The 17,264-nt window shown below is 39.0% G+C and overlaps 2 pseudogenes across 2 annotated transcripts; both read left to right on the top strand.

Moving 5' to 3' along the window:
• Positions 1-4,644: 4,644 nt before the first annotated feature.
• LOC308510756 lies at positions 4,645-5,345 on the top strand (annotated as a pseudogene). The gene is made up of 2 exons: positions 4,645-4,963; positions 5,042-5,345. The product of its transcript is annotated as an uncharacterized misc_RNA (transcript).
• A 1,856-nt stretch (positions 5,346-7,201) lies between these two features.
• On the top strand, positions 7,202-8,821 carry LOC308513781 (putative E3 ubiquitin-protein ligase UBR7; annotated as a pseudogene). The gene is made up of 2 exons: positions 7,202-8,060; positions 8,371-8,821. The product of its transcript is annotated as a putative E3 ubiquitin-protein ligase UBR7 (transcript).
• The last annotated feature ends 8,443 nt before the right edge of the window (positions 8,822-17,264 follow it).

Below are 17,264 nucleotides of genomic sequence, written 5' to 3'. Positions count from 1 at the left end.
GTTCCCCTGTTTTTAATGAACACCCAAAGATGACAACTACTCCTGTCTTACTCTTTCTACTATCCTCTCTGTTTCAAGGGAGAGTGGGGTGTTAGGGAGTGGGGGAAGTGGTGGTTCAGTAAGGGAGGAGGCAGTCACCATGACTGAGCATTGGATTTAAAGTCAATGAACTTGGATTTGAATTCTAGCTCTGCCACCTGCTAGCTGTATGGTCTGAAATTTCAAGTTCCACATTTGTGAAAATTGGTGTTAAATTTGGTGGCTTTAAAAATCTCAGGTTTTTTTCTGTTTTTTTTTTATTAATTAAATCTTTATTATTCAGATTATTACATTAGTTCCTCTTTTTTCCCCTCATAGCTCCCCTCCACCCAGTTCCCACCCCACCCTCCCCCCTCACTCTCCACCCACTGTCCTCATCCATAGGTGCACGATTTTTGTCCAGTCTCTTCCCGCATCCCCCTCACCTCTTTCCCCCCCAAGAATAGTCAGTCCACTCCCTTTCTATGCCCCTGATTCTATTATAATCACCAGTTCATTCTGTTCATCAGATTCACTTGATTTTCAGGTTCACTTGTTGATAGATGTGTATTTGTTGTTCATAATTTGTATCTTTACCTTTTTCTTCTTCTTCCTCTTCTTAAAGGATACCTTTGAGCATTTCATATAATATTGGTTTGGTGGTGATGAACTCCTTTAGCTTTTTCTTATCTGTGAAGCTCATTATCTGACCTTCAATTCTGAATGATAGCTTTGCTGGATAAAGTAATCTTGGTTGTAGGTTCTTGGCATTCATCACTTCGAATATTTCTTGCCACTCCCTCTGGCCTGCAAAGTTTCTCTTGAGAAATCAGCTGACAGTTGTATGGGTACTCCCTTGTAGGTAACTGAGTTTCTTTCTCTTGCTGCTTTTAAGATTCTCTCTTTGTCTTTTGCTCTTGGCATTTGAATTATGATGTGTCTTGGTGTGATCCTCTTTGGATTCCTTTTGTTTGGGGTTCTCTGTGCTTCCTGGACTTGTACGTCTATTTCGTTCACCAGGTAGGGGAAGTTTTCTGTCATTATTTCTTCAAATAGGTTTTCAATATCTTGCTCTCTCTTCTTCTGGCACCCCTATAATTTGGATGTTGGTACGCTTGAAGCTGGCCCAGAGGCTCCTTACACGATCTTCGTATTTTTGGATTCTTTTTTCATTTTGCTTTTCCGGTTGGGTGTTTTTCTTCTTCGTATTTCAAATCTTTGACTTGATTCTTGCGATCCTTTAGTCTGCTGTTGGGAGTCTGTATAATATTCTTTATTTCAGTCAGTGTATGCTTAATTTCTAGTTGGTCCTTTATCAGAACCTCGAGGGTCTCATTAGATTTCTTGTAGGTCTCATTAAGTTTATCGGCATTTCCTAGAAAATTCTTGGAAAACCTTAAAAGTGTGGTTTTGAACTCTATATCCAGTAGTTTGCTTTCCTCCATTTCTGTCATTTGTGTCCTGTTTCTTTGTCTCCGCATTTTTTATGCTTCCCTGTGTTGATAAAGTGGTTTTCTGTGCTGAGTGTCCTCTAGGGCCCAGTGGTTCAGCCTCCCCAATTACCTGAGGAGGACACGCTTGGTGCACCCCCTTGTGGTCATTGTGCACAGTCTTGTTGTAGTTAAGCCTTGACTGTAGTAGTTATCACTGGGAGGAATTGACCTCCAGGCCAATTGGCTGTGAGAATCAGCTGTGTCTGCAGTGGGAGAACTTCTGTGCTGGAGACACCCCTCTGTAGCAAGACTTGCTTCAATGGGGCTTTGGTGCTCACTGAGTCTGCCCCCTGAGTGTGTACTTTATGGTTCCACGGAGCTGCTAACTGGATGGTTCCACTCTGACCTCTGGGTTTCCTGGCTCCTGGATCTCTAGGGAGGTGCTAATCTAGCCTTTGCCTGAGGCTATCCAGCAAAAGCCTCCCTGCAGTGCTTGGGCGGGGTGGGTCCCATGGGATCAACAGGGCGGGGCTAGCAGTTATGGCTGCTCTCAGTCCAGCCCTCAGAGGCTCTGCTTCTCAGTGTCCCGGTAATCACTGCAAGCCCCTCAGAGAGGAAGCTTCCCTCGAGTTCCGACTGATGCCGGACAGTCCCGCTTCTCCCATTTGAGTCTGGGTCCCTAGAGATGCGCCCGGAACTGGAGCTCAGAGCCTGAGACTCCCTCCCGATTGAAAACGACAACCGCGCCCTCAACCGCCAGCCCACTCCGCATGCACCTCCGCACCTTAGTATTTTACTTCCACACTGCGCCTCCTCTGAGTCTCGGTATGCTTTTCTCTTTCCTTCTAGTTGTAGAATTTCCACTCAGCCAGCCTTCCTGTGGTTCTGGATGATGTCTGTTCCATCTTTTAGTTGTATTTTTGAAGTGGTTGTTCGAGGCAGCAAACTCCGGTGTTTACCTATGCCGCCATCTTCAAAAATCTCAGTTTTGGAGCCCCAAAATTGAATTGTTATCACCTGGCCAAATTCAAGGTATAAGTACAGCTACACTCCTCTGGAAGCTTTATGGGAAAATCTGTTCCTTTCCTTTTCCAGCTTCTGGTGGCTACTGGTACTCCTTAGGCTGTGGCCACTTTACTCTAATTTCTGCCTCCTTCTCTTCTCCGTCAAATCTTTTCTCTTATAAGGATACATGTACATTAGGGTCCAACATAATCCAGAATAATCACCCCATCTCCAGGTCCTCGGTTTAATTACATCTACAAAGTTCTTTTGCTATCTAAGCTAACATTCACAAGTTCCAGGGATTAGGAACTAAATATCTTTCAGAGGGGCATAATTGAGCCTATCACAATACAGCTAATAATGAATCCCCTGACCATCTGACAGAGTTATAGTTAGGAACAAGTAAGGTAAGTAAGTGAAAGCACCTGAAAATATTATGCAAGTGTAAGCTATAATCATCATTGCCACTTTCCATGACTCACCTATTAAATCCCCGCCCCCCCCCACCCCCCCGCAGTGACATGTACTGTAACCCTGGCAACCCTAGCAGCTTCCCATAGGTTTGCCCAGAAAATTTCCTCTGAGGCAGAGCCAGGGCTACCCTAAGTTTATACAGGCCCTTGTGAGAATTAGAACGGGAAGTGACTCTATCCTCAGGACACTTCTTTCTGTAGAAAATTAACAACATATATTCTACCATCTCTCAAAACCTTGTAAGGGATATTGAGCAAATAAGTAAATACATTAAAAATAGTGGGAACTAGATTTCTCTATATTAAGGAAGGAGTTAAAATATGAAAAAAGAGAAAGTTAGAATTTTCTCTTAATTACAATTTATTGGTATAAACTCATGGTTTTCAATATGTAGTGATAGATATAGAAATAATTTTTTAAGGAAGGGTGGTGTCAGAGAAGGACACTGAAAATCTTATTCCCAGAGACTGTCAATGAGTGCCCCTCCTCCCACAGTCTTAGTGAAAACCACATGGGGAGCCTGGACTTCTGCCCCAACCCAGAAGTAATGAGGCACTTCTCCTCTTCCCCACTGGGGTAGTGCCAGAAGAGGCCTAATGGAGAGGCCTAATAGTCATTACTTTCACTATTGTTCAGTGATAACAAAACCACCACTGTGGTGTCAGTGAGAATGGGAACTCCCACCCCTAACCTGCATTAACCACCTTGGGGGTTAATGAAGGCCACGAGGAGAAACTGGACTTCCACCTCTACCTGACTGTACCTAAGCAGCACTTCCCCCTTTTCCTTGTTAAAGCAGTGTAAAAAAAAAAAATGTATCAGGCTAAAACAGATTCTCACAACATAATACAAAAATTTCCAGGTTTCATTTTAAAAATATTCATCATACCAAGAACCAGAATCTCAAACTGAATAAAAAAGAAAATCAATACCTGCCAACACAGAGTCCATACAGATGCTAGATTATCTGCCAAAGACTTTAATGCTAAATAAGATAAATATGTTTCAATGAGCAATTATGAACATGCTTGAAACAAATAGAAATTTTAGGACTGAAAAATATATAATGACTGAAATAAGAAAGCTCAATGATGGGCTAAATAACAGAATGGAAAACAGAGCAAAGAATCCATGAACTGGAAGATAGAAGAATAGAAATAAAGATAGAGAGGAAATAAACTGAAAAGTAAAATAAACTCAGAAATCTATGGAACTATAACAAAAAGATTCAATATTCATGTCATCAGAATCCCAGAAGAAGAGAATGACGAAGACAAGGCTGAAAGAGTTCTCAAAGAAATAATGGCTGAAAACTTTCCATACTTGACAAAAGACATAAACTTATATATCAAGAAGTTGGGCAAACTATAAGCAGGTCAAAGAAATTCACACGCGAGTCCCCGGCGGGCCTGGCCGCGGAGCTGGGCATGCTCAGTGGGCAGCACCCGTTAGAGCAGCAAGCGGCACAGGCACCAAGATGTCTAACTGAGTGGTCTGCCGGGAAGCCAGCCACACCGGGAGGTGGTACACAGCCTCAGGACCGCAGCTGAATGCACAGCTGGAAAGTTGGCTTTCACAAGTACAGTCTACAAAAAGACCTGCTAGAGCCATAATTGCACCCACATGTTAACATTTTTCTGAGAAGAGTAAAAGTTGGAGTTTGTGGAGTTTCTTCTCACAGCAGCATCTTTTATGACTTCTATTGAGTTAAGCCATGCAGGATATACATACTGTGGGTCTTGTGCTGCTCATGCTTACAAACAAGTGGACCCATCTATTACCCAGAGAATTTTCATCCTTGGGCCTTCTCATCATGTGCCCCCCTCTCAATGTGCACTTTCCAGTGTGGGTATATATAGAACACCTCTGTATGACCTTGTATTGACCAAAAGATTTACGGAGAACTATGTAAGACAGGAATGTTTGAACGCATGTCTCTGCAGACAGATGAAGATGAACACAGTATTGAAATGCATTTGCCTTATACAGCTAAAGCCATGGAAAGTCATAAGGATGAGTTTACCATTATTCCTGTACTGGTTGGAGCTCTGAGTGAGTCAAAAAAAACAGGAATTCGGAAAACTCTTCAGTAAATATCTAGCGGATCCTAGTAATCTCTTTGTGGTTTCTTCTGATTTCTGCCATTGGGGGTATGAGTATTATAGAACAATTAGATCCTGTATCTTTTAGTAATTACTTGAAGAAATACCATAATACTATATGTGGAAGACATCCCATCGGAGTGTTATTAAATGCTATTACAGAGCTCCAGAAGAATGGAATGAATATGAGCTTTTCCTTTTTGAATTATGCTCAGTCAAGCCAGTGCAGAAACTGGCAAGACAGTTCAGTGAGTTACGCTGCTGGAGCACTCACGGTCCACTGACGCTCTGAATCCTCAGGGATGCCACCTGCACATACTCATACTCTGTTCGGGGTCCCAGCCTAGACCTTACCAAGACCCAGATCCTGGTTTGGGGGGATTCTGAAACCTCAAACAAATAGAACTTTCTTCTCTTCTTTTCTAGTAGGTGTAGTCCTTCCTTAATTTCAACTCATTAAAAAATGCTTTATAGTTTAGGGCAGTGGAAGGAAGGCTGGCATCAAATATTTTGATCAAAGAAGATGGCAATGTAATGGCCCAGTTGTGGCAGTGTTTTGAAAGTAACTTGTAAAGCATTTACCATATTCTAAATTTGCACTCTTTGAAGACTTGTGCACATATATTCCACTTTCAGAATAGTTTTGCAAATTGTACACAGACAAAAAAGGTGGAAGCTTTTTAATAAAGAAATTGCATTTATAAATGATCTGTATTAGAATATAATAATTCTCCAGTTATAGTCAATTACTACCCGTGTTGTACAAAAGATGCCTTCTATTTTAGTTGCTAATAAAGGGCTACACAACTCAAAATAGTCTGATTTAAACTTATTGCTCTGTGGTATATATGAAAATTGTTTTTTATTAATTCATCTCAATTTTTATGTTAAAAGTGGTAAACTTCAATTCTTATATAAAAATATGTTAGGATGTATTTTATATTTTGCATATATTTGTGATTTTTTATCACAGATATTAGAATCATATTTTAAAGCCAGCTTTTTAAATTACATAATTTTTTTTTGTGTGTGACATCACTTTGTGTCATTACTATATTGTATATTCAAGATTGATAAAAGAACATAGATGTAGTCCTTTCCTCTAAAGAAAAAAAAAATAAAAACAAAGAAAAAAAAAAAAAGAAATTCACAGAAGACACACACCGCGACCTTCACAGCGAGGTTCAGGATCTGAAGGAGGGGCCGACTCACAAATGAAAATACTATACAAGAAATATCAATTTAGAAGGCATTGGGGGCCAGGTGGAGTCTCTTTCTTGAAGAGACACACCGAGACCTAGCCTTATCCGCTTTTTATTTAGTTTTAGATACACATCTTGCCCTCAGTAAAGCATGGCAAACAGGTAGCAGACAGACCGTCTCAAAGGTCAGTAAAGATCAGTGAGTCCAGTAAACATTTACTTGGAGGCAATAAGGTCAGGAGATTGCTTCGAGCCACCACTATCTCAACGTGAACAATCAGTGCCTACTGTCAGCCCTGATGACGCTCAAGGTTCACTGGCCTCCCGTGTTCCTTGGTGCACACTCATGACAGTGTTGGCAAGTGGTGGCTTCCTGTAGACACATAACTAAATTTCTGAAAACCAAGACAAAGAAAAAATCTTGACAACAATCAGAGAACAATGACTTTTACCTGTAGGGGCTAGAACATTCAAGTGACCTAAATTTTCTCATCAGTGATCTTTGAGGCCAGAAGAAAATAGCACAATAAATTTCAAGTCCTGATTAGAAAAGAACTGGCAACCCAGAATCTTAAATGTAATGAAAATATTCTTCAAGAATAAGGAGAAATCAAGACATTTTCAAATGAATGAAAACTAAGAGAATTGGTCATCAGAGAACTTAATACCTAAAAGAAGGTCTCTAAACATAAGGGAAAAGATCAAAGAAGAAACCTTGGAACATCAGGAAGGAAAGAAGACCATGGCAAGCAAAGCTATGGGTAAATACAATGTGTACCTTTGTGTACTGTTGGTGGGAATGCAGATTGATGCAGCCTCTACAGCATGGAGATTCCTCAAAAAAATTAAAATTAGAATTGCCTTATGGCCCACCAATTCCACTTCTAGATAAGAGAAACTCAAAGCCTCTCGTTGTCTCTTTTCCTGCCTCCACTAGAGCAAAGCTGCAGTCCCGTGACAGCTGAGGATGGCTGGAGCTGAGGGTCACGCTGGACAGCAGTGGGAGCTGGAGCCCGTGGTATTGATGGCTGGTCGAGGAAGAGTTTGAAAATGAGGGATGCACCATACTGGGCGGCAGCGACCCCAAGAAGTGTTCCTACTTGCAGCTCAATAAAGAGACAAGCACTATACACCTGTAGTTAGTACCTGCACCCCTGAGAGAGAAGAAACAAGCCGGAATTTGCCTACCTTGCAGTCTTGAATGTCATGGAAGTCATAAACTATTTGAGCTATTCACAAAAATAAATTTTCCTTGTGATTGTGGAAACAGAAAGTTTAAAAATTTAGAATGCAAATTATTTCCTGACAATGCAAAGATAAATTCTGGCAATAAGTATAATGACAACTTTTTTGGATTGTACTGCATTTGTAAGAAACCGTATCGTGAAGATGAAATTCCAGATGAGATGATCCAGGATGTAGTCTATGAAGACTGGTTCCATGGAAGTGCCATTCCCCCTGAGAGTAGGTTATTTCTAAGAAATGGTTTGCCAGGCTTGTGTGAAACGCTGCTCTTTCTCATGGGCTTATGCTGCACAATTGGCAGTAACCAAAGTACCTGCTGAGAATGGTGGGTTAGTGCTGAATGTCGATGGAACAGGAGATCAGGAAGTTATCAAACCTGAAAATGAAGATCATCAAGATATTACGTTCAAAGAGGGTGTTCCATAACATACAAAGGATGCTGTGAAGGAAGTTAAAGCAGAGCAGACTAATAAACCACGGACCAGCTCCACTTCTGAAGCTGACCTCCAGACAGTGTTTGAGAATCAATGTCTCAACACAGAATCACAGCATGGCTGCAGACTTCAGGAGCTTAAAACTAAGTGTTTTAATTAACCAAAGAACTTATATGTACATATGCATAGCCCATGGACACAGGCAATAGTGAGGGGAAGGCCTGGGGTGGGGTAGGACCCAGGTGGAGGGGAGCAAAGAGAGGGGTTAGGGAGAGGAACATCTGTAATTACCTCAACAATAAAAAAACAAAACACAAAAACAACTGTAATGTTAGACAAATGTGCATGGAAGTAAGGCATATCATTATTGTACTTTAAAAGTTGTATATGATATGACATATTTTATTTTTACTGAATGATCTAGTCCCCATCCCAAGGCAAGCATGAATAAAATTAGGTTAAATGTGGGGAAAAAACCATGTTTTATAAAGAGAGACACTGCCACCTATTGGCCTCTAAACTGGCATAGCAAGTTATGTTCCTGCAAAGGCACATGAAAATGTATGGAGATCTAGATGTCCTATTCCTGACAGATGAGTATGATACAGTTCTGGCTTATGAAAATAAGGGCAAGGTTGACCAGGCAGCTGACAAGGCAAATCCTTTAATGGTACCCTTAACAGCATTAACAGAGTTTAACAAGTGGAACTTATTTGTGAATATAATGACTTAAGACTAAACTTAAGGACTATCTCAAGAGATTTGCTAATGAAGGCATGGTTGTAAAGAGAAAGGATATCCCACAGTTTTTTGACGAATTTCAGTAAAAAAAGAGAAGAGTGGATGGTATGCAGTATTATTACAGCCAGAGTGGAGTATGGAGCGTTCTCACACAGGCCGCCACTTAGACAAGTGTCCACTGATTTCTGGATGAGATGAATGAGAACTACAGGAAGTCAAGGCCTCAAAGAAATGGTCCATCCAGTGTTTTTCTGCCTCACACCTAATTACAGATCCTCCTGAAGAGTGATGTATGGAGCTGGAAGGTCTTACGGTCACAGGAGATGCATGTGTGGCCTGGACTGGCCTTCTAGAAAAATGGTAAACAGGCTAGGTTGGAAAGCTCAGGGTATCTTAGAGGATGTTTGCAATCCCCAGCTTGGGAACTCTTCCAAGTCAAGATTTCTGCACCCTCTTTACAAGGTTACACAAGTAGTGGACCTTTGTGTCCTGAAAGTTTATAACCTCTCAAATGTTTTATTTAACTACCAGAAAGTTACTTACTTCTTATAACAGGTCAGGATCAGGTCTCAGAGATGACGCAATACTGTGCAACACAATAATACAAATCATCCAGTGCTCAAGGGCTAGTTTGATGAAAGGTGCTCTTCCTTCTTTTATATTAACCAGAAAATCTCTCTTTTTAAAAACCTTTTGTTCACAACTAGTTTTCTTATTGACTGTATTGGACTATCTCTTCTTGTAGAGACTGATTGTGGCCAACATGTGGCAGTTAATGCCTGTTTTATGCAAAAGTATTAGTTGCTTTGAAGAAATTCTGTCATTGTATGTCCATTTTTGTAGAATTGTTACTGGACTTATAATTACATACTAAACTCCAACCAGGCCCCTATAAAATTAAATAAAACCAATTCAAAATAGTGGGGAAATAACCCAAAATAGTAATTCAAAAGGATATATGCATCTCTATGTTTATTGCAGCATTGTTTACAATAGCCAAGATATGGAAGCAATCCACATCACTAGACCAGTATATAAAAAAGAAGTGGTACAGATATACAATGGAATATTACTCAGCTATAAAAATGAAATCTTACCAATGGATGAACCTAGAGGATATTATGCTAAGTGAAATAAGTCAGAAGAAGACAAATACCATATGCTCTCACTTAAATATGAAATCTAAAGGGTAAAATAAATGAACAAACAAAATAGAAAAAGTCTCATAGATATAGAAATCAGACTGATGATTGCCAGAGTGAAGGAGGCTGGTTCTTTCACAAAGGTGAAAGAATTAAGAAGTACAAATTAGTAGTCACAAAATCATGTTTAGTTATTAAACAGAGCTGCCTGTTAAAAATAACTCCACTCTTATTGTCTTTACTGCTCTTTGTCCTTCTCCTAGGCCACCAATTTTCAGTCTTTTTCATTTCATGGTCCACAAACTAATTACTATAATTCTGTGGCACACCAAAAAATAAAGTTTTTGCCAGTCTGACCCCCAAAAAGGTATAATTTTGACTCATTCACACCAAACAACGATTGTTGTGTTTGACAATCTAAGGGAAAAGAGGTCAATGCCCCTGACTAAATAGGTCTTGCATGTTTTAAAATTCTTGCAGCACATCAATGTACAGTGGCACACTGTTTAAATCGCTGTCCTAGGCAAAGTTAAAAGCAAGTTAATTTGGGGATTTACATGGAACATAGTAGAGAAACCCAAGAAGCAAGATGACTGGTAAAACCAGATATGTGAGTTAGTAATTAAGAGAATACAATGTCAAAAATTCACACACACAGACACACACACACACACACACACACACACACACACTCTAAAGGGTAGAAGTCACAGCAAGAAGGGTTAAGGTCTTTCCTCCATCCCCCACGCTGATATAATGAGGGCATGGCATTGGGAGGAGGCTTAAGCTATAACAGTGTACAGTGATGTGTTAGGAGAAGGGTTTCCTTGTGAGCTGAATGTGTTTGCCACAAATACATACATTTGAAACCAGCTCAGCTATCCAGAATGGCTCTTTTTCATATTCTTTGACTATAGGAAAATGAAATCTTCCAGGAGATCTCCTTCCATGTTGATCTTTGTCTTCTGTTAAATTATACCAGGAGTCTAAAGAGGAAATAGTAATTTTTTTAAGATTCAGGAAATGGGTGTGTGTGTGTGTGGCAACGCTAACACATTTTTTCTATTATCTAGCAATATAACCATCGAGCAGTCAAATAACCACTTTATGCTTCAGATTCTTTTTTAAATATATATTTTTATTGTTGACAGTGTTACAAATGTCCCCGATTTCTCCCTTTTGCAACCCTCCACCCAGCCCCTACTCCACTCCAGGCCTTCATCACAATATTGTCTGTGTCCGTGGGCTATGCATATAAGTATACAAGTTCTTTGGTTAACCTCTCTTCCTTCCCGGTCCCCCTTGTCTCTGAGATCACTCAGTCTCTTCCATGCTTCTATGCCTCTGAACCTTTTTCTTGGTCAGTTTATTTTGTTCCTTAGATTCCACAAGTAAGTAAGATCATGTGATATTTGTCTTTTTCTGACTGTCTTATTTTGCTTAGCATAATATTTTCCAGGTCCCTCCATGCTGTCTTAAAGGATAAGTGGCCCTTCTTTTTTTTACAGCTGCATAGTATTCCATACTGTAAATGTCTTACAGCCTTTTTGTCCACTCATCTACTGATGGGCACGCGCTGTTTCCAAATTTTAGCTATTGTAAACAATGCTGCTTTGAACATAGAGGTGCATATATTCTTTCTGATTGGTGTTTTGGTATTCTTAGGATATATTCCTACAAGTGGGATCAGTGGGTCAAATGGCAGTTCCATTTTTAATTAAAATACTGGTATATGTTTATATTTTAATTGAAATGAAGGAAGAGGGGGAGAGAGATAGAAACATCAATGATGAGAGAGAATCACTGACTGGCTGCCTCCTGCACACCCCCAGCTGGAGATCGAGCCCATAACCTGGGCATGTGCCCTTGACCAGAATTGAACCCCAGAACCTTCAGTCTACAGGCCAATGCTCTATCCACTGAGCCAAACCCGCTAGGGCTATTTTTAATTTTTTGAGGAAACTCCACACTGTTTCCCATAGTAGCTGCACAAGTCTGCATTCCCACCAGCAGTGTAGTAGGGTTCCCTTTTTCTCCACATCCTCACTAGCACTTGTTGTTTGTTGACTTTTTTTTGGTAGCCATCTGTCAGGTGTGAGGTGATAACTCACTGTAGTTTTAATTTGCATCTCTCTGATGATCAGTAACATTGCACATTTTTTTCCTATGTCTATGGGCCACTAGTGTGTCCTTTTTGGAGAAGTGTCTGTTCAGATCCTTTGACCATTTTTTAATTGGATTGTTTGTCTTCCTTTTGTTAAATTGTATAAGTTCTTTATATATTTTGGAAATTAACCCTTTATGAGTAGTATCATTGGTAAATAAGTTCTTCCTACAGTGGGTTCCCTTTTCATTTTGATGATGGTTTCTTTCGCTGTGCAGAAACTTTTTAGTTTGATGTAGTCCCATTTGTTTATTTTTTCTTTTGTTTCTCTTGCTCTAGGAGATGTATCTGCAAACATATTGCTATGAGAGATGTCTGAGATTTTGTTGCCTATGCTTTCTGCTAAGATTTTTATGGCTTCACTACTTACATTTAAGCCTTTTATCCATTTTGAGTTTATTCTTGTGTGTGGTGTTAATTGGTGGTCTAGTTTCATTTTTTTGCATGTGGCTGTCCAATTTTCCCAACATCATTTGTGAAGAGACTGTCTTTATTCCATTATATGTTCTTGCCTCCTTTGTCAAATAGTAATTGACCATAATGGCATGGATCAATTTCTGTTCAGATTCTAATCTGTAATATGAGAGACCTCTGGGGTCTCTTTCTATGCTAAAGTGCTATCAATTTATAAACCCCCATAAATTATTTCCTATTCCCTCAACAATCAGCACAGGATAAACTACAATTGTGTCCTCAAATACAAGGTTTTCCAAACTCCTCTCATTTGTTTCTGTAACAAATTCAGAAAAGTTACACCAGAATATTACGTTACAACTGACCATTTCTTTCCTGACCAGCCTATCCTGTGATCTGGCAGAGAGAACAATGTCGCCTTTCTAGGAGAATGGCATATCTAAGTGAAGTAGTTGCATACAGAAAATGAGTTCTCTTTCCTATGCAAACATGACATTGCCTAATGAAAATAGAGCATACTGCCCATCCTCTGGTGGTGATGCTAGTCTCTATACCTTGAGGCCCTTATTCTTGAGGTATACATTTGAAAGATTGCCAGCCAGTTTTAAGTATACAATCTGTGGCTAGGAAGCAGAGCTAAACTAGATATTCATTCATTCATTCATTCATTCATTCATTCATTCTATTCAATGCCCACCAAAGCAAACAGTGCAATATAGTGGTAAATACATGGGCTACAAAGCCAAACAACGTGGGCAGCAATCTCCACTCTACCACATGAAATACATGTGACATTGGGAAAATTACTTAACTTCTCTGTGCTTCATTGGCAAACTGAGGGTAATTGATAAATAACTTACTTCAAAGTGTTGTGAGAATCAAATGAGTTCCTAAATATGTAGCATTTAGAACAGTGCCTGGAACATATCTCTCAAAATGTATTCCTTATCATTGTTGTCATTATTCTTATTTGCTAGGTACTAAGTTTCCAAATAAATAAGCCACTTAGGAATTACATGATTATGCTTAGAATATAAAACAAAAAGTGCAAATATTTTTGCCTTTGTAATCACTCAAGACCTTTAACAGTCAATGACATATTTTGGACACTCGGTAAGTGTTCGCTAAATGATTTAATGAATTAATGAATGAAATTAATCTAAAACTAGTCAGCAAGTTAGCCAGGCACATGGATAATTCCCAGATTGTTGATTTGAATGTATCAATTTTTGGTTTAAAAATATTACCTTGAAACTAATTGGTAAAGAAAACTTTTTGTTTTTATTTCTTGTCTTTTTATTAACTGAGCAAGAATTTTATAAAGATTATTTTGATAAATATCAGAACATTTCATCATGGCATTACAAAACCTTTGATGTATGCATTATAACCAAAGTGTGTTTGATCCAAGTATTACGAAAATTTTCAAGAAAGGGTTTTCAGCCCAGCTGATGTGGCTCAGCGGTTGAGTGTCGACCCAAGAACCAAGAGGTCACTGGTTTAATTCCTGGTCTGGCACATGCCCATTAGGGGTGTGCAAGAAGCAGCCAACTGCTCTCTTATCAATGTTTCTCTCTCCCTCTCTTTCTCTCTCTCAAAATATTAATAAAAACATTTTTTAAAAAAGAAATGGTTTACAGCCATCTTAAATATTGCTCAGGAATTGTATATAGAATGTATGCATCAAATGAAAGAGAAGTATCATTTCTATAACAGATCTAGAGGATAAAATATGCCTGAATTAATTGGGCATCTTCTGTGTTTCTATCTTTTTTTTTTTGAAGCTGTAGCTTACTTGATGAATTAATTTGTTTCCTAAACAATGAAAATAAATCCATTCAAACTTAAAATTTGATTTAATTATTATAGACTAACATGTATAAATCTAATCCTTTTTATTATTTTTAGAGAGAGAGGGAGAAAGAGGGAGAGAGAAACATCAATGTGATAGTGAAATGTTAATCGGCTGCCTCCTGCATGCCTCCTACCAGGAATCGAGCCTGCAACCTGGACATATGCCCTGACTGGGAATCAAATGGCAACCTTTCGGTATACTGGATGATGTCCAACCAACTGAGCCACACTGGCCAGGGCGAAATCTTACCCTTTTCAATAATAAACTATAAAGGTGCATTTTGTTATAAATATTAAGTATATATATTATAAGTTCACCAAAAGGAAATAAAAAGGCAAACAACTCAACAACAACCACAAAAGGACAAAATGAGGTTTATTTAACTGTCACTGTAATATGGATATCAAAACTATCCTAAATCCTAACTCTAAGTAAGCCTTTAAATTCTTCCTTTGTTTAGAAAGGCTCATCTAAAATAGTTCCATAGGACAGTTCCAGCTGGGTTTATGATTTGAAATCTATCTTGTTAATGTGAAAAAATGGTTTCCCTTTGGCTTATGGGCCATGGTGACTGGCTGTTGCACTCTTTGGCCCATAGCACCCTAAGAGAAAGATAAAAAAAGTGATGTATCCTTCAATATCCACTCTATCTTCTATGAATAGTAGCTGTCAGCTGGTGTGAGCTGTGACTCCTTTGCCCAATGTCCACTCTATCTTCTATGAATAGTAGCTGTCAGCTGGTGTGAGCTGTAACTCCTTTGCCCAATGTCCACTCTATCTTCTATGAATAGTAACTGTCAGCTGGTGTGAGCTGTGACTCCTTTGCCCAATGTCCACTCTATCTTCTATGAATAGTAGCTGTCAGCTGGTGTGAGCTGTGACTCCTTTGCCCAATGTCCACTCTATCTTCTATGAATAGTAGCTGTCAGCTGGTGTGAGCTGTGACTCCTTTGCCCAGGTCCTGGTAAGCACTAAGAATTCCAAACGAGATAAGGTCATAATCCCTAAAAGAATCTGGGTTACATATATAAAGCAGGTTACACCAGCAATTCTCAAACTTTTTACCTCAGGATGTTTTTACTAGTACACCCTTGAAGTTGTCAAGGACCCCCAAAAGCTTTGGTTTATGTGGTTATATCTATCAATATACCATCTTAATTTTCATTTAACCTGAGAAAATTTAGATCTAGCTACTTACTTTAAAAATAACATAAGCCCTGGCTGGTGTGGTTGGTTGAGCATCATCTTGTGCAGTAAAAGGTCTCTGGTTTGATTCCTGGTCAGGGCACATGCCCAGGTTTCGGGTTCAGTCCCCAGGCAGGGCGCGTACAAGAGGCAACCGATCAATGTTTCTCTCTTTTTCTCTCCCTCTTCCTTCCTCTCTCTCTAAAATCAATAAAAACATATAGAAATAATAATAACATATTACATGTTAATGTATATATACTTTTTATATGTTTTTATGAAAATCATTAAAAACATATAAAATAACAATAACATATTACATGTTAGCATAAATATACTTCTTCACTAAAACAAAACAAAAAACATTAGTGAGATGAGTGGCATTGTTTTACATTTTTGAAAATCTGTTTAATGTCTGGCTTAATAGAAGACAGCAAGATTGTCATATCTGTTTCCACATTGAATCTGTTGGAATATGTGTTTTGGTTGAAGTATATGAGGAAAATATGTGTGGATACATACTCAGGAAAGAGGGGAGTGTTTTATTGGCCTTTTCAGATAATCTATATATGTAAAAGGCTAAGCAACCGTCCAACCGTCCAACTGGCCAATAGGTATGATGCGCACTGACCACCAGGGGGCAGATGCTCAATGCAGGAGCTGCCAAGCTGCAGTGACTTGGCAGTAGTGTTTCTCGGGTGATGCATCCCAGAATCAGAGAGGAGGGAGCCCAATTCCTCATGGGGCCCCGCGATTCCACCTTTGGCCATGGGTGGAATATTTCTTCTAATTAATTTCCTTTCAATGTGCACAAATCTGTGCACTAGGCCACTAGTTATAGATATTTGTCTTTGATACTGTACTAAAACTCAATCAGTGGTAGTTTCTTAAAGATTTGCTGCAGCCTGGCCAGTGTGGCTAGTGGTTGAGCATCAACCTATGAACTAGGAGGTAATGATTCAATTCCTGGTCAGGGCGCATGCCCAGGTTGGTGGCTCAATCCTCAGTAGGGGTTGTGCAGGAGACAGCTGATTGATGATTCTCATTATTGATGTTTCTATCTCTCTCTCCCTCTTCCTTCCTCTCTGAAATCAATAAAAATATATTTTCTAAAAAAGATTTGCTGCAATGTTGAATCTGAAACCATATCAATGAACTTTTCATCCTGTTACTTTGAAATCCATTCATCTACTTTGAATGTTGAATGAGTCTTTACCCAGGAATAATTTTGTACTAGCATGTGTTGATCATTTGAAAAAAAAAAAGTACCGGTTCTCTGAGTTATGTAGCAATTCTAAATGTTGACATAATTATTATAAAACACTTTTACAATGACATTTGTTAATATCACTGCTTATTTCATAAGAAAAACCGTTGAGTACTGGGAAGCTGTCCAGCTCAGGGTGCTGTCATAAGTTTTCCATAATTCTCACTTCCAATTAAAAGCTTGATTTGTATCATTTTAGCAATAAATAGTGTAAATTTTTTACCTTGAAAAGACAAGCTTGTTTTGTTCCTTTTTTTGAGACAGTGTTTATCAAATACCCAAGTCAGAAAACCATAACTTGTCTATCAGTCATTTGAAATAAAAAAAAAATGGTGACTCATGAAAAAAAAGCAGCTAGTTCAGCTCACAACTCAATCACACAGTTGTTTTCCTCAAGACAACCAGCCTCGTTCAACTGCAGCACAAAATACTTTATGAACACATCCCATTTCGTCACACAGAATATTAAAAAGAGGTACTTATGGGTTGAGTTTTATGAAATTAATAATTTATACTGATTCATCAAGAACATTCTTAAATAAAGTTGGCTTGGGCTTGTGTGTGTGTGTGTGTGTGTGTGCAT

The sequence above is a fragment of the Myotis nattereri genome (assembly GCF_964212035.1).
Source record: "Myotis nattereri genome assembly, chromosome: 2".
NCBI classification, from domain to species: domain Eukaryota; kingdom Metazoa; phylum Chordata; class Mammalia; order Chiroptera; family Vespertilionidae; genus Myotis; species Myotis nattereri.
The sequence above is the reverse complement of the archived record's forward strand: the minus strand, read 5'-3'. Positions and strand labels throughout refer to the sequence as shown.